General features: G+C 45.7%; 1 protein-coding gene across 4 annotated transcripts in view; it reads left to right on the forward strand.

The window, feature by feature from the left end:
• Positions 1-18,506, forward strand: part of DPF3 (double PHD fingers 3) — a 199,563-nt gene that overhangs the window by 114,778 nt on the left and 66,279 nt on the right. The window lies entirely within an intron of this gene.

Genomic DNA, 18,506 nt, shown 5'->3' on the forward strand with positions numbered 1-18,506 from the left:
TAAAAGTCTAATTGATAGGTTGACTGATATTGTCCTTTTAGATAAAGCATTCCCCCCCCCCCATGGTAATTGCAGATTACACACCATCCCTGTACCACACAGTTTGCCTTTTTGATATATGAAAATCCCCATTTACACAGCACCGACAATCCTCATTTTTTTTAGCTCTGGAAATGTTTGCTGCCTTCTTTCTGCGCTTCTTGTAACATGTGACAACTTACTATTTTACCAGTGGCATTCAGCTGACTTTGCTTCCTGTGATTTAATAGCAAAATTGCTAGTCGTTCAGAATGACTGCCCCAGATATACTGTTTAATGAAGCTAATACGTTATATAGAAACGTAACATGGTTACTTCAATCTGTGAATAAATATTTGACGTGTAATCTGCTTTTTGAGATAACACGTTGTGTAAGATTTACTGCATTTTTTTTTACTATGAAATAAGCCACATTCTCTGAAAAAAAATAAATGCCGCTCTACTTATCATTACCAAAGTCCTCCCTGCCTCCAGCAGTGCTGGGGGTCCTGTTGCACTTTTTACTAGATAGACAGGCAGAAGATGGAGATGGAGACAGCCTACAGATCAGATCTTCCCCCAATGTGTAGACAGGGCAGAGTCAACAGGAGGCACAATGGCTGGACTAGGGAGTGTAGCTCCCTTCTTTCTCCAGAGTGTCTGGGGTAACCCAGCCCAATGGATGGGGTATTAATAATAATACAGTAATAATAATAATAATTTCATGTGATGTTATTTGCATGGTGGGGAAAACATCTGGACAAGATTACAGGGGAAAACCAAACTGTTGCTTCAGAGTCAAACTTCAGTGCTTCTCCAGTATTTTCAGAAGAAAAAAATTATTTATAGTGCTTGTTTGCCTTTAGTAATGACAAAACACCATAAGTAGTTCCCATGTCTTCAATTTGTAGAATTCATTTTTTTTAAAAAAGAACATTTCCATGCCTTGAATCAGTACAGAAAACTACTGTTTTAGGGCCAGCAGAGGGAGTAATATTACAGGATTTATTTTGTGTGTATGGGGTTTGATTCTGCTTTCATTTAAGCTTATGTATGTCAGAAGTGAGTTTGTTCATGGGATTAACATAAAACTGTGCACTTAAATTCCTGACTGCTACACCAAAAGCACAGGTGCAAAATAGAAACGTATAGCCATAAAAGATCTGTCACTGTAACTTTTTGTAACTCCAGCCAGTACAGGTGCTCAGATTTGTGACTGCAATGCTAGCCAGTCATTTATGCAGGTGATGGGAGAAATGTGCACACAGCTGGAAATTTTAAAAAGTTTTTAATTGCAGCCAACTTCCTGGCTGAATAAGCATGCTGCTTTTATATGGCAAAGTCTTTTACCTGTTATGTCACCTGAGTGGCAGCAGTGAAAACTTCCAAAACATTTCTGGTTGTGTGAGCTTATCTCCCTAGTGTGCAGGGATATGGCTGTCTAGGATCCTGGCCCTGGGTTTTCATGTGCTGCTGTGTTCATGCCCTTCAAATGTACAGCTTTTTACTCTCTTTTGGGCAGGAAGGGAATACAGACGTACTTCTAGTTCAATATACTCTTTTTCTTAGCAGTTTAGAGAATGATGGGATAGGCTCTTATTCCCAAATCTTCTGCCAATCCTCAGAAAAACTACAGCCTGGTTCCTGCCTCCATGTTTTACATTGGTATAGCTATCCATGTAATTGTTCTAGGCATGGAGTACGGTGGTAACTCGGGTCAAGAACTTAATTCATTCTGGAGGTTCGTTCTTAACCTGAAACTGTTCTTAACCTGAGGTACCACTTTAGCTAATGGGGCCTCCTGCTGCCACCGTGCAATTTCTGTTCTCGTCCTGAAGCAAAGTTCTTAATATTTCTGGGTTAGCGGAGTCTGAAACCTGAAGCGTATGTAACCCGAGATACCACTGTACTATAGCTAAAGGATGCCACACATCAAGATTGGGTATGAAGTATGAACATTGTTTCACCTATTACTCTGTGGCTCTGTGACTGCAAGTACAGTGGTACCTCGGAAGTCGAATGGAATCCATTCCGTAAGTCTGTTTGACTTCCAAAACATTCAGAAACCAAGGCATGGCTTCTGATTGGCTGCAGGAAGCTCCATCAGCCAATTGGAAGCTGCGTTGGTTGTTTGGGTTCCAAAGAACGCTTGCAAACCAGAACACTCACTTCTGGGTTTGCGGTGTTTGGGATCCAAGGTACGACTGTACTAGCAAGCTCTTTTATGCCTTTGCTAAAAATGTCTGGTCCTATGGATGTACCGACAGTGTAATAAGCCCATGAATGTCACTAGCCTGCAAAAAATGTTTGTAGTCTGTTGGGGGTTGACAGAGGAGGACCAGGGTACTCCCATCATTCCTGCAGACGCCCTCTGCATTTCTATACTGGGTCTAGAGGAGGGATCCTCCATACCCTCCAACTTTTCTCTGATGAAAGTAGGAATGTCCTAGGGGAAAGCGGGACATTCTGGGAACAAATCAGAAACCTGGACGGCTTCTGTAAATCCGAAACTGTCCCTGGAAAATAGGCTAGAGCACGCCACCCCTCCTTGTCCACCTTTTGAACAAGACTCAGTGGCAGTTATTTTTTTAAAAAAGAATATTTACAATGACCTAGCGGTTTAATTTAAAAACTGCAACACAAAATCAATAACGATCAGCTAATTAAAGGGATCGGGAAGCCACATTGTGTGCTACACCCACCTGCTAGAACAGGAGCTGAAACTAGTTTTTGTGATTTGACTGTGTCATTTTTTAAATTTAGAGCTGTTTTTTCTTTCCTTCAATTTATATGCCATTTAACTGCAGTCATCTCTATGTGGTCTACAAGTAACAAGTACCAGAAGTTCCCTCCAAGCTGTTGGTTTTTCCCCATGTGCAAAATCATCATATACCGTATTTTTCGCCCTATAGGACGCACTTTTTCCCCTCCAAAAATGAAGGGGAAATCTGGGTGCGTCCTATGGGGCGAATGCAGGCTTTTGCTGAAGCTTGGAGAGTGAGAGGGGTCGGTGCGCACCGACCCCTCTCGCTCTCCAGGCTTCAGGAACACATCCGCAGCCTAGGCAGCCCTACGGGAGGTCCGGCAGGGATGTCTAGGCTGCAGATAGCAGCCTGCCGCCCGGCGGGCGGGGCGCCCTGAAGCAGAGTGCCCCCCTCGCCAGGCAGACATCCGCAGCGTGGGGAGCCTTGCCGGACTTCCCGGCAAGGCTCCCCACGCTGCGGATAGCAGCCTGCCGCCCGGCGGGCGGGGTGCCCTGAAGCAGAGCGCCCCCCTCGCCAGGCAGACATCCGCAGCGTGGGGAGCCTTGCCGGACTTCCTGGCAAGGCTCCCCACGCTGCGGATAGCAGCCTGCCGGCCCCGCAGGGGGGGCGCCCTGATGCAGAGCGCCCCTCGCGCGGGGCAGACATCGGCCAGCCCCACAAGCTCGGGGGACAGCAGGGAGGCGCAGCGCCGCCATCCCGCTGTTCCTCGACCTGGTTCTGTTTCCCCGACCTGCTTTTGGGGGGGAAATAAAGGGAAAAATTTTTCCCTTTATTTCCCCCCCAAAAAACTAGGTGCGTCCTATGGGGCGAAAAATACGGTACCGTATTTTTCGTCCTATAAGGCGCACCGGCCCATAGGACGCACCTCATTTTTTGGGGGGGGGGAATGAATTAAAAAAAATTATTTTTCCCCCCAGCCCTGGCTGCCGCCCCAAGCCTTGCGCTCACCTGCCCGAAGCAGGGGAAGCCCTCCGGAGGGCTCCCCGTGCTTCGGGGCGACAGGCTGCCGCCCCAAGCCTCGCGCACCCAGTGGGGCCTCCTGCTGGGCGCGCGAGGCTTGCAGACACTCGCCCGAAGCAGGGGGAGCCCTCCGGAGAGCTCCCCGTGCTTCGGGCAACAGGCTGCCGCCCCAAGCCTCGCGCACCCAGTGGGACCTCCTGCCGGGCGCGGGAGGCTTGCAGACACTCGCCCGAAGCAGGGGGAGCCCTCCAGAGGGCTCCCCGTGCTCCGGGCGACAGGCTGCCGCCCCAAGCCTCGCGCACCCGGTGGGACCTCCTGCCGGGCGCGCAAGGCTTGCAGACACTCGCCCGAAGCAGGGGGAGCCCTCCGGAGGGCTCCCCGTGCTTCGGGCGACAGGCTGCCACCCCAAGCCTCGCGCACCGGTGGGACCTCCTGTCGGGCGCGCAAGGCTTGCGGACACTCGCGGGGGCTGCAGGCTGCTGCCCGGAAGCCTTGTGAGCCCGCGGGAACTCCTGCCGGGCTTGCAAGGCTTGCGGATAGCTTCCTGAAGCCTGGAGAGCGAGAGGGGTCGGTGCGCACCGATGCCTCTCGCTCTCCAGGCTTCAGCGAAAGCCTGCATTCGCCCCATAGGACGCACCCAGATTTCCCCTTCATTTTTGGAGGGGAAAAAGTGCGTCCTATGGGGCGAAAAATATGGTAGGTATGATTCCAGTATGCCATACATTTGCCCTGAGTGCCAAATAGAAGCTTCTCTGTGTGGTTTTTTAACTGGGGAAACTGCATGGGGAAAAGGAATAACCTCTTCCACCAGCACTATTGTCCAACACTGAATTGACCCCACCCTACCCCTGCTGGTTTCTAAGACTTTTAGAAACCATGGTGGGAGCCTGTAGTCTGGCCCCTAAAGATGGAGATGTAATAATATATTTTTATATTTTTTTACCAAGCATTACTGGGGAGACACGATTGGCCATATCTCCATGTGGTGTCTAGTTAAGTCAGAACTCTATAAAGTTGATGCAGTAATAAGTGTGTAAGGAATCAATGCAAATTTTCATATGTGCTATGTGTTAAAAGAAATGTGGAATTGTATTTCATTAAAATGTGATCTTTTAATTTTATTCTGTTTTATAGGTCTCTTTGGCAGATTAAACTGTTTAGGAGGTTGAAATACGATAATATTTAAACAGTGATTCTCCCCCTCCTTCTCTCCAGTGTATACTTTCAATGAATAAGCAATAAATGATATTAAATTCCATTTTGAAATGTTACAAGCCAAGTTTTATGGATACATAGAGAGCAGTAAGAGCTAAAAGATAATTTTCCTTTGTCCCCATCTATTATTCTCCCCTTTTCTTCAGCGAATGTTTTCAATCTGTCATCTTTATTCTTCTCCCGGGTAAACATTTTACAGCCTCATAATCATTTTACACTTGATGGATATTAAATATGTTTTTTACTGGTTTGCAATTCATTTCAATATTTCCCTACATTTTGTACTTCATGTCCTAATAAAATGCAGGTATTTTATGCTAAAACATTCAGACCCGGCAAACACCTGCACTTTCCAAGTAATAAATGCATTTGTATGGGGTATATGGAAGTGAGTATGCATGGGAAGGAGAGCTGATGTAATTCACCCTGAAGCAAGATATATGTATATGCTATGGTTTGTTAAGGCCCCACTCAGAGATCATATCTCTAATGCACTATTTTTTGAGTTCATAAAGTGAGTTTGGTATTGCATCAACATCTGGCAGGGAAAAAAATAACTAAAGTTGCACCTGTGTATATATGTGAAGGAATGATAAGGGATGCGGGTGGCGCTGTGGTCTAAACCACTGAACCTCTTGGGCTTGCCAATCAGAAGGTCGGCAGTTCAAATCCCCACGACGGGGTGAGCTCCTGTTGCTCTGTCCCAGCTCCTGCCAACCTAGCGGTTCAAAAGCACACCAGTGCAAGTAGATAAATAGGTACCGCTGCGGTGGGAAGGTAAACAGCGTTTCTGTGTTCTCTGGCTACCGTCATGGTGTCCTGTTGTGCCAGAAGCGGGTTAGTCATGCTGGCCACATGACCTGGAAAGCTGTCTGTGGACAAACGCCGGCTCCCTTGGCCTGAAAGCAAGATGAATGCCGCAACCCCATAGTCGCCTTTGACTGGACTTAACCATCCAGGGGTCCTTTATCTTTACCTTTACCTGACTGCCAGTGTGCATGAAAAGGGGGGGCAGTAATATGCTCTTAAATGGGCCCAATATTGGGAGAAAGGAAGATGGTTAGGCCAGCCTCAGTTATGCCTCTTAAGAAGATGGTTATAGGTGTGCCTGAAAAGTGGCTTGTTTTTATATCCTATCCATAGCTGTCAACTTTTCCCATTTCTTGCGAGGAATCCTATTCGGAATAAGGGAATTTCCCTTAAAAAAAGGGAAACATTGACAGCTATGATCCTATCCCCGTTCCACTTTGAGTACACTACGGCTTAAACATATACTTCAGAGTCCTATGATTTTAGAAATACTACCACAGGAAAAAAGGTAATAAAACAGCACCCTGTGTAGAGCCAATCGATTTATGATCATTTAACAAACAACATATGCTGTAAGAAAGAAAAATAGGCGAAGTTTGGATTGTGAGTATCATAAGCAGAAGACAAAGTGTCACTCTCTGTAAGATCCCTTTCGCTAGAATGAAGTTCGCCCTAGCAGGGAATTTATAGTAATGTTGTACCCACAGATGATCCTTCACACACACCTGTCATTGTAATCTAATGCTCATTGCTCTGCAAGCACAGCAGGAGAACTGAAAGCAGTGATGTTAGATCTGTATGTGGTGCTATGGATTACAAGCCTGTCAGCAAACAATGATAATGTTAACTTGAAGGTATATGCCTGCAGCTGCTGTATCTGCCAATAATATGGTAAAATACACATAGTTTATGGGGCTTCCCCCGTCAAAAGACTTTCATGCCATCTTGCAGGGCAAAATCATACTGAGGTGGCTTCTGTTAAAGCCATAAAATACAATAGATAAATTAAAACCACAATGTAAAACACTATGACATTAAAACCTAGTTCTCCCTGAATTTCTCTGAAAACAACATTTTGGAGCAGATGTTTCTGCTCAAGCAAAAAGGGAAAAAAAGAATTTTTTTGAGGGGAGATTAAAGTTTTGATCAGGCAAATTCCTCACCAGAGGCGTGGGGGTTTCCCTATCTATCTAATTCTATAGTTTTGTGATTCTAGCTTTTCATATCTGAATGGACAAATCAATCAACTTCCTCTTAGAAATGATGCCTGAAAGGCATCTAAACTGTCAGCATGATGGCTTGAACCAAAGCATACCTAACTTCTCTTTGCAGTCCTTCAATCCTGAATCTTAATAGGTCTCCTGCTGCTTTGATGCATGCAGAACACGTTAATGGAGATAAGACGTCTCCCAGCCCACTGTGCCGTTTGGGCAGTTCCGTCTTCCACACTAGCTGTAGAAGAGCAGCTCACCAGCCAAAGATATCCGTAGATTGATGAGCTTATTACATTGTTCTCTTCAGCTCCTAAAGTCCTTTCCTTCCTCGCTGGCAATGCACCTAGGCTAGGCCTTGCTCATGTTCTGCAGACAGATGACTGTTGTGGGGGAGCGGGGTGGGTGGGAAGGAGAAGGAACGTAGTTTAATGAATCTCATGGCCAGATGTTAACGAACGAACACACTGACCTTGCCAGAGTACCCAAAGGAGCCTGCGCTCCCCTTCCTTCTGAGGGGCAAGGCACCCCAGGTGGCTCCATCTGCCTGGTGTTTATCTGTCTTTCTAAAAGGAACATGACATGCCTGCATTTGGCACGGCTGTTTAGAAAAGACATTTCATTGCACATCAAGGGCAGATGACCAGTCATTCATCTCCGCAATGTGGAGCCTCTCTGCAGCCATCAATCTTTTCTCCCAAACCCGCAGCTTCTTGGCTCCTCATTAATCAAATGAAGGGAAATACAGAGGCACCACTACTCACCCCCTTCATTATCATTTGCTTTTCTCCTCAGATGCAGTTCTCCTCCCCTCACAGTCTTTACTATTTTTGGTCAGGGAAGGCGGAGGCACTGAGAATAATTTATTGAGTGTGGGGATTTGTCTCCACTTCCCACAGTTTGTGCTGTCATTTGGATAGATGGCAGAGGCTGATAACTCCCATGTTTCACTTTCAGATACGCACGGTCATATTCTGGGTGTATTCTCCAAAAGAACTGCCTTGCTGCTTTTGCTAGGTCAGTCCATCTGGTCCAGTCCTCTGTGGCCAGCCCAGCAGTCGCAAGCAGATTGCCATCTCTTGTTCCCTGGGCCAAAACCTTCAGTTCATCAGCTGAATCTGACCAGTTCTCTCTCCTCAGGGCAAACAAGCCCATTTTACTCTCTGCTGTGTGTTTCCATTTCTGATTTTTTGCACCATGAACCTTTCAGCTATGTTAAGGCTTCCAACTCTATATGCTGCATTTTTGGCTAAAGCTCCCCCCCCCCCGAATGATACCCCAGAGACTTTGAATGTTACCTGGTTCACAATTTCTCTTTTCTCCCACCGTTCTGATTCTTGCTGAGCCCGCAGGGCACATTTTCCCCATCTGCATATTCTCTGCTGCCAGAAATCTTGTTTATTTCAGTGCTCGTATTTTTTATCTAAACTTTATATAAAAGCTTCTGGCATACCCTCCGGTAGCAGGCAGAAATTCCCTTTTCAGACACCTCTTATTGGCATAATAAAATTACACATCTCTTGCCACCATTTGGTGCTAGCGATGCTAATGACTCCATGACAAAACTCTTTCCGTATCCCTGCAAATAGCAGGGACGGGGAACTCTTTCCAGACCAGGGGCCGCACTCTGTTCTGTGAAACCTTTCAAGGACCACATGCCGGGGGGGGGCAGAGGCAAAAGCGGGAAAAACCCAGAATGTAAATTTTATCTTTGTACAGTACAGTGGTACCTCGGGTTACAGACGCTTCAGGTTACAGACGCTTCAGGTTACAGACTCCGCTAACCCAGAAATAGTACCTCAGGTTAAGAACTTTGCTTCAGGATGAGAACAGAAATCGTGCGGCGGCGGCACAGTGGTAGCAGGAGGCCCTATTAGCTAAAGTGGTACCTCAGGTTAAGAACAGTTTCAGGTTAAGAACGGACCTCCGGAATGAATTAAGTACTTAACCCGAGGTACCACTGTAGTCCAGTTTTACATCTATGCACACCCAGGCAAGCAAGAGGCCTTCTCAGAGTTTGTGGACACATTCTAGCCAGGCAAAACTCTCGAGGAGAATGCAAAGCCTCCCATCACCCCTACATATCTGCAGTGGACAATACAAACATGTGGTTTCCTGTCCTTTGGGTTGATTGTCAAATCTTAGGGTGAGACAGGGTAGAAGCAACATGCTGGTGTCCATCCCTACAGCCTCATTTCTCTCTCGTCCATTTTGACTTTGTTAGTCCATAGCTCGGAGCATGAGTAAGTACTGACAGGCTAGCCGTATGTCGTATTATGCTAGGCCAATTAATATGGTTGTTGCGATGAAGGAGCTCATCCCATCAGTACTGAATCAGGAATATGGTTTTGCTCAGCAGTCCTCCCCCCACCCCACATAAGTAGCTCTTACTTTTTTCCTGGGAGCATTTGCAAGGTTTCCACATGCAGAAGACTGATCCTTAAGACCAGTTAATCATTTTGGATATTGTGTGGAAATATACTGACTTTGCCCCTCAAGCGGTATCCAAAATGGTAAAGTGAGTGACTTTTCTGTCTAAAAATGTTTCTATGAATTGCCCCCTCTTTATACCTAGGATACTTACTTGATCGATTGTGGAGATTTCTGGGACAATATTTTTATAGTAATATGCAGTGCTTTTTATGGGGGTACGCAGGGGTATGCATACCCTTAAATACTTTGTGAATCTAAGTTTGGCCTCATTGAGGAGCAGTATTTCAATATGAGTAGGAAAATGAGAGTACCCCTAAACATTTTTAAAGAAAAAAAGCATTGGTAATATGAATAATAGAACCTATAGGAGAGAACTTTTATAAGTTTGTTCTTGTTGCTTATCAGGTGCTCTACTGAAAGAGCTTTATCTTCCTGTTTCTGCATAGTGCCTATGACAGGCTAGAATATCACACACAAACCTCCCAACTGCTTAGAAATCATCTGAAATATTTTGTTTTCAGAGGGCATTCACAGTTGGACTGACAATACTTTAAAACATGTTCTTTATTAAGCTATTTACATGTGCAGCTCTTCAGATAGCTTTGTGGAGTATTCTGGATGGATATCTGACAGTGTGTTTTAAGAGTGTGCTTGTGTTCCCATTTAATTGACTAGAAACCAAAGTGAAGAAAGTTATCATTTTCCTCCCGTTTTAAACCTCAGAGAGCATAAGGGGATGAAGTCAAATGCAGGAATCTGTGATTAAAAGACCTGACAAAGCCAGTGATTTCTAAATGGTGGTTTGGGACCTGATAAATGATTGGAAGAGTATCTGAGAAATTGTGATTATACTGGCTGCTCTCAGATGTAATTGGTATATAATCTTCCCCTCTAGACCTCCTTGATATCTAAAGGTTGTTTCACACATTATACTGAGGTAACCAACACTTGTCACTGAGCATCTGTTGCGGCTGAGTCTGGGTCCCTGAATGATGGGGATGTTTTGCAAATGTGTCTGCCACCATTACACCTGACATTTTTGGGGTGATATATACAAAATAGCTTAGGTGTACACCTAACAACGTAATGTGTACAGCGGTCCAAGAGATTGCCACCTTTTCTGCACAGGGTAGATATGTGTCATGCTTTCAAAAAAAAAGGTACTCTATACAGAGAGCTGTCAGAGAAAAATACTCTATTCCACATTTTTGGGCACCTACCACTCATAGGGTGGAAGTCAGTGTCATGCTCTTCCATAATTCTGTAGATGCAAGCATTTCAGCTTGTCAGATGGAACCATCCCCTCTCTCCTCCCCTTGTGTGCCGTTCTGGTGGTTCTCCTAACCCCCTACAAGCCAGCTTTTGTGAGGAAATGAGGGAAGGCCCCTTGCACAATCACAGTCCTTTCCCTCTGCTGGCAGAGCTGGTTAGCTGATTTCTACCATACATACCAATACCTTTCCCCTTGCATACCTTTGATGTGGCCCTCTGCAAGTGCCCAAGCACTCCCAGAGCCAGTGTGGTGTAGTGGTTAAGAGCAGTGGACTCGTAATCTGGTGAACTGGGTTCGATTCCCCGCTCCACCATATGCAGCTTGGGCTAGTCACACTTCTCTGGAGTCTCTCAGCCCCACTTACCTCACAGAGTGTTTGTTGTGGAGGAGGAAGGAAAAAGAGATTGTTAGCTGCTCTGAGACTCCTCCTCCTCCTCCTCCTCCTCCTCCTCTTCTTCTTCTTTTTCCCTGCTTCTGAATTTAGGGACGACTGAGATCTCTTCCTGGCAAGGACAGACTTGGAAATCAGGATTGTGCAGGCTGTCACAAACATGACCCCTGCTTCAAATGTGCTTTCCTCTCCCTGCTGGGCCGGGGGGGCATTTGCCCTTTTCTCCCTCAGCAGGGAGAGGCTTTGAAAGCCAGGGTCATGCCGGCTGCCACTGGTGCCTTGAAAGTTCTTTCCCCCTCCCTGCTTCAGTGGCAAGAGGGGTCTGCCCTTTTGTGCATCAGCAGGCAGAGACTTTGAGAGAGAGGGTTGCTCTTGCTGTCAGCAGCGCAGCTTCTGCTTTCAAAGTGCTCTCCCCCCCCCCCCGTGTCTCTGTGTGCACCAGGCGATGTCCACACCACTGGCACGTGGCCCCTGATCACCCATCCACTGCTGCAGGTGGCCTTTAGGAAAATGGCTCACCACTGATCTATTTGAAGAGGTCCCCCTATCAGAAGTGGTTGTTTAAGAACGAGAAGAAGGGAGAGCCAGGGGTCTTGATGCTGCCCATCAGCACCAGACGGAGCAGCCACACAGTCACTTGAACCCAGTTCCCTCCCCTCCCTCTGATGAGATATTTGTTCTCTTTTTTATTATTACAACTTGCTTATTTTTTGTTGATGATTAATAGGTCATCCTACTTCTCTGTCCAGTTGTGCTCTCTAGGAGCTGGGTATGTTTAGCCTGAAAAAGAGGAAACTGTGAGGATCTACGATAGCCATCTTCAAATATCTTAAGGGTTGTCATATGGAAGAGGAAACAAGCTTGTTTTCTCCTACTCTGGAGGGTAGGACTCAAACTAATGGCTTCAAGTCACAAGGAAGGAGATTCTGACTAACATCAGTAAGAAAACTCTTGACAGTAGGAGCTCTTCAACAGTGGCCCCTCAGGAGGTTGTGCACTCACCTTCATGGCAGGTTTTTAAGCAGAGATTGGATGGCCATCTGTCATGGATGCTTTAGCTGAGATTCCTGCATTGCAAGGGGTTGGACTAGATTACCCCGGGATCCCTTCCAACACTACGATTCTATGATTCTATAATCAGAGGCGGCATGGCTCTAAATTCCAGTTGTGAGATAGCTAGAGTGGGAGAGAGCTAATGCTCTCATGCCCTGCTTTTTAACTTCCCCATAGGTATCTGGTTGGTGACGAATGCTGGACTTTCTTCAACAACCAGGCAGGGCTCTTACGGTGTTTCAGTGTTCAGTAGTAACATCCTAATCAAACTTCTAAGGGGTTGTTATGGTATTCCGGCAGTTTGATATTCCAGAGAGCATTAGGGCAATTGGACACTCTTTGGGCTGCTTTGCTTCCCCTCCAGCAAGGCCAACTTGTCTCACAAGATGAAAGAAAGCCAAGAATTGGTACACTCTGGGATTTTACTCTTCCACAGTGCACTGGTATGATAAATAGCAGTGGGGAAGCAGGGTGTCTTTGAATTTCAAATAGCTGTGCATTTGACCTAAAGGAGCACTACTCTCCAAATCATACTCCCCACATTAATTTTTCAAGTCTCTGGCTTTTAAAAAGCTCCGCTACTCTTTAAGGAGCACCCTTCAGAAGTTTGTTTCAGTACAGTACAGCAAAAGGGGGGGGGGAATTATCTCACTCGTAGATGGTTTATGCTCTTGTCCTAGGGGTGCATGGTTGGCAACAGTACATTTAAATTAAAAAGAAAACACTCGTTTTATTTAAACAAACAAACAAACCAAGAAGGCTGAAGCATTATTAAAATCAACTGAAACTTGTTTTAATGGTCATATGTCTGGTTGGTAAAAGTGGTTACTCAAACAGTAAGTTCTTACAATATTTTGGGGAGATGCTTGGATTTAAGGTTTACAAGAGAGTTTTCTACAACTAAGGGAGGATGTCTGTCAGTGACCGCACACCACATACAATGGGAAGGGAGAAAGAAGGGACCCAAGAGACTTGTGCTTCTAGGATGTTGACCAAAAGTCACCTCCATCATGAGATGCATGGGCTCTACCTACACAGAGGAAGATCAAGGAATGTGAAAAACACCAGTGTGTGCTCTCCCTCAGTGTGCCATAGAGTCATAGAACTGTAGAGTTGGAAGGGACCCTGAGGGTCATCTAGTCCAATATAAACACTTTGATAAACCAATAAATAGATTCATGATTCTATCAACATTTAGGAATCATGATGGCTATGTACTACCTCCAGTATTGAAAGCAGCAGGCCTCTGTATACCAGTTGCTGGGGGCCAGGCGGTGGTCATGAAGGAGAGAGTGCTACAGCATTCATGCCCTGCTTTTGGGCTTCCCATAGGCATATGGTTGGCCACTGTGAGAACAGAATGCTGGGTGACATAGGCATTTGGTCTGATCAAGCGGGGCTGTTTTTATGTTCTCAGTGCAATAGGTAAAGGGTCCCCTGACCATTAGGTCCAGTTGTGACCGACTCTGGGGTTGCGGCACTCATCTCGCTTTACTGGCCCAAGGGAGCCGGTGTACAGCTTCCGGCTCATGTGGCCAGCATGACTAAGCCGCTTCTGGTGAACCAGAGCAGTGCACGGAAACACCGTTTACCTTCCTGCTGGAGCGGTACCTATTTATCTACTTGCACTTGACATGCTTTCGAACTGCTAGGTTGACAGGAGCAGGGACCGAGCAACGGTAGCTCACCCCGTTGCGGGGATTCAAACCGCCGACCTTCTGATCGGCAAGTCCTAGGCTCTGTGGTTTAACCCACAACACCACCCATGTCCCTTTCTCAGTGCAATATCTTTAAGGTATTGCAATGAAAGTTAGTGAGCTAATCACCAATTATATATTTCATGTTCAAATCTGACTTTCTCCCATGCACCTGTTCTCAAGATGACCAGGAGTGAGTAAGGTCTTTCAAGCATGGAGCTTTACCAGTATATACATGATATTGTGCAGAATTCAGTTGTTCTCTGGTTATTCGGTTGGGTTACCTTGGAGCAGACCTTTCCCTTTTAATTGCAAAGTATTCATAGTCCTGCCTTTAAGGCAATTTAGTCATGCACACTTAGGTGCGGGGAAGGTAATGGTTAGGCAGCTTTCCTGCGAAGACAACATATGCACACTGTCAGCCATCTGCTCACATTCCCACATCAGAGAATCTTGTCTGCTAGTGCAATTTAAGATTTCTCTGCTTGGGGCTGCAGTTTGAAGTAGCTGTTGTTCTAGGGCAGAATCGCAGGATCTTATTTTCACATAAGATCCTGGCAATCCTTTCTTCCATAGTCAAGGCACAATACAGCGTTCATACAAAAATGAGCCGAGATACATGGTTATGAGAACATTTGACATGTGTCCTTTTTTTGCTGGTGGAAATGTAGCTTTTATTTCAGGGGCCCTGGCACCTTAAAAGCCTGACATCCCCTTAAATTAATTGGATGGTTTCAAACTCTTGTTCACATGATGAAGTCACACCTCACTTCAGCATTAGGGGCTCTCTGGGCTAAGGCTGTGTCATATTATGAACAACATTTTAATCATCATCGTTTATACAAACAATGCAGGCTGCAAGGAAGTTTCAAAACTGAAAGAGAAGAGTGAGGGAAAGAAGGAGTGGACAGGACTGGGTTTGGGAGAATGATGTGGAGGTCTGGAGTGGCGAGGATGGTAAAAGTCAATATTGGGAGAGGTATGTGCAGAAAGGGCGTCACAAGACATCTTCCAGAGTGAAATTCTAGAGTACTATGAGAAGCTTTCCCTTTGTTAGGCCAATAAAAATGACTTTGCGGATGTGGCTCACAATTTTTAAATACAAAACAAGCAATTTCCAGGTACCACATTGACCGGACTTTATCATTTTCCCAGCTAATAACCCAGCTATTTGACTAAGTATGTTTGTATATTTTCTCCCCCACCCAATCTTTAAAAATCTACCCCCCTCCCACTTGCACTTTAATGCTATAGAGATGTGGAAATGAGCAATATGATGGATGGATGGATGCAGCTTGTCTGGGTTTTTCACCACCATTTCCCCCGGGGCGCTCCATCTGCTGGCAGAGAGCACCATCCCAAAAGATGGTATCTTTTGCAAACTCGACAGCTAACAGACAGCTTCTCTCTCTGCATATTTCCCAGAAGAAGAGTGGGCTTAATCTGTTTTCCCCCCTCTCCTTCCTGTGGCATATTTCATGATATTCTTTCTGACTTCCATTGTTCCCAGTGCTCCACCTTAAATAAAAATGCTAAGGGTGGGAAACAGGAATGGAGACTTTACACTCTTGTGACACTGATAGATTCTCATTTGAAACTGACATGAGATTTAATTGCTCACTGAGCCACTGAGTTGCCCTTTAAGGCACATCCTGCCACATCCTGTTAATGAGCTCAGTGGCTACATTCACTCAGCAGTAGCTAGGTGCCATGTGGATACATAAACACACACACACACACACACACACACACACACACACAGTTATTATTTGAAGATTATTGGGGTTACAGCCCTGGATCTGGGATTTACCATCTCAAATGCTATCTACTAGAATCAATCATGATGTACAATTATGTGGTATTTGTTTATGAGAATCAGCTAGTCCAGAGAATCAATGTGACACAGTGTTTGTATAAGCTTTGTGTAAGCATTTCTGAGGAAGCGGAATTGCTGTGGTTTGCTTTTGCACAGCAGCTGTCCCTGGAGTGACAGAGCATCGCTAGAGCTCACCCAATAAGTATCTCGTTCCCAATTAGAACTTGGAAGTGGAGCTGCTTTTGTGCAGAGAGAGACAGTAGTTTGGATGGCAGCTGATTTGGCATTGTGTTGTGATACATTGTATACTGTATAGCAAATTAAAATGCTGATAGTCTTATTTTAATAGGTAAGCCTAGAGTGTAGGATTTACTGTAGCCTATTGTCACCTGAGGCAGTTTGGCCATCCCCTTAAGTAAAGGTAAAGGGACCCCTGACCATTAGGTCCAGTCGTGACCGACTCTGGGGTTGCGGCGCTCATCTCCCTTTATTGGCTGAGGGAGCCGGCGTACAGCCTCCGGGTCATGTGGCCAGCATGACTAAGCCGCTTCTGGCGAACCAGAGCAGCACACAGAAACGCCGTTTACCTTCCCGCCGGAGTGGTACCTATTTTATCTACTTGCACTTTGATGTGCTTTGAACTGCTAGGTTGGCAGGAGCAGGGACCGAGCAACGGGAGCTCATCCCATCGCAGGGATTCAAACCGCCGACCTTCTGATCGGCAAGTCCTAGGCTCTGTGGTTTAACCCACAGCGCCACCCACGTCCCTTGGCCATCCCCTTAGTGCTGACTAAAAACTACTTTTCCAGGCTGAGTCTTACCAGGAAGTCACTCCTACTAGCCCCTCTATGGACTGTTTCTTTCCCCACAAGCTATAGGGCACCCTTCTGAGGAAGATGACTCAGGAAAATCTGTGTCCCAAGTCTCTCTGGAGCCAGTCTCTCTGGCACCCCACTCCTTTCCAGAGCAATCAGATAGCAGAGGTGCAGTTTAACCAGTTTAACTTTAGAGCATTTTATCCAAGAAAGGAGATATATGCATTGATCGAACAAGCCCAAAATGATAAAAGTGTGCTCTAACGACTCAACTCATGCTCTGGATTGTGTGTGTGTGTGTGTGTGTGTGTGTGTGTTTTGAGGATGGTGAAGTCTGACTCTCTTTTTGAAAACAGGCCACTTGTGTGGGTGGATTTTTTCCCTTTGGGACTGCTGGCCAATCTGGCCTGGGAGAGGAGATGTGAATAGCCACTTGCAAATTTGGATTTAGTCAAGGGACAAGTGGGCTTTGAAGTTGGCCTTCTGACTGAGTATGCTAATTGCTGAAAGCAGATGTGATTAGGAAATGAGACTGACACCTATCGAGGAGGGACAGTGCTCAATTATCACCACTTTATGAGCACTTAAGTTGGCTGTCACTTTGGGAGGAAGCACCCAGAGTTGGAAGGGACAATAGGTGTGAAACAGCATGCTTCTTGGAATGTGATCATGTCTAGCCTGCTCTCAGGGAAGCTGGAGGTTAGTTTAATGCAGGGGTAGGCAACCTAAGGCCCGGGGGCCAGATGCGGAACAATCGCCTTCTCAATCCGGCTCGCAGCCAGTCCAGGAATCAGCGTGTTTTTACATGAGTAGAATGTGTCCTTTTATTTAAAATGCATCTCTGGGTTATTTGTGGGGCATAGGAATTCGTTCATTTTTATTTATTTTTTCAAAATATAGTCCAGCCCACCACGAGGTCTAAGGGACGGTGGACCGGCCCACGGCTGAAAAAGGTTGCTGACCCATGGTTTAATGGATACCAAATTTATCCAAAAGCCTTTTCTTAATCATAACCACGCAGGGGTGCCAACTTGAATAAAATATTGGGTGGGGGGCACTACCCCCCATAACCAATTGCATGGCGCGATGCACAAACACCATTTGAATGGCAATGACCATCAACTTTGGGGGGCCCTGACCCCCTCAAATGTTTTATGGGCGGGGGGGGCGGGCGAAGGGAGCTTGGCCCCTAGGAGTTTGCTCCTCTGTAACCATGCCAACATTCTAGTGGAAAATGTACTTGGATTATAAAAAAAAATAAGCCTGCCATTTTGTGGTCACCAAAACAGCAGCCAGCTTTCCTCTTAGGATTGGTTCCTCCATGAACATACTTTGCTTGTATTAGTCAACATTTGGTACCTTGCTGTAAACTGACTCTATTACCAAGAGATGGTTTGAAAATTCGTTATGTGCAGCTGTGACACATGTAAGGCACCACTTGATGGTGCTTTATCAAAATGCACACGTGAATCGTATAAATGGATGGCACTTTAAAAACTGTTTATCTTTTGGACAGAAGGGTAAAGTAAAAAGAAAAAAAAGAAATAAATACAATAGCACCTCACTGTAGTACAGGGGTGTGCCACTGGGATATGGGGAGTTTCTTCACACCATTGCAAACTTCTTGGGGAGGTTTGTGTGGCAGGTGGTAAGGGCCCACCATTCTTATGGCTCCAGGTGAATGATTTGCTAAAGGGAGGTAATCATCACAGGGAACAATCTAAAGTGGCCTCCAATATCCTATCATTTTTGTGCAAAGCAGAACTTAAAAAACAAACACTGTTTACAGGGCGAGGCTAACTGTACTGGTTGCTCAGACTAAGGCTGGGAAGACTTCAAGCTTGTGGCGGGACAGAAGTCTTTTTTGCTTTTGTTAAAAAATTGGAGATCAGAAATTATTGTTGACCTACTCACCCAGAGATCTACCAGAAGCTTCCAATCTACCTGTTGCTCTCCCCTTGTTTAGACTTTGCATGGGTGACAACTGCTTTTCACATGACATGGTAGTTGAATTCTGACCGACTGCATGGACTGCATATTGAGAAGGAT

This window comes from Podarcis liolepis (assembly GCF_965112155.1).
Source record: "Podarcis liolepis genome assembly, chromosome: 1".
Taxonomy (NCBI): Eukaryota; Metazoa; Chordata; class Lepidosauria; order Squamata; family Lacertidae; genus Podarcis; species Podarcis liolepis.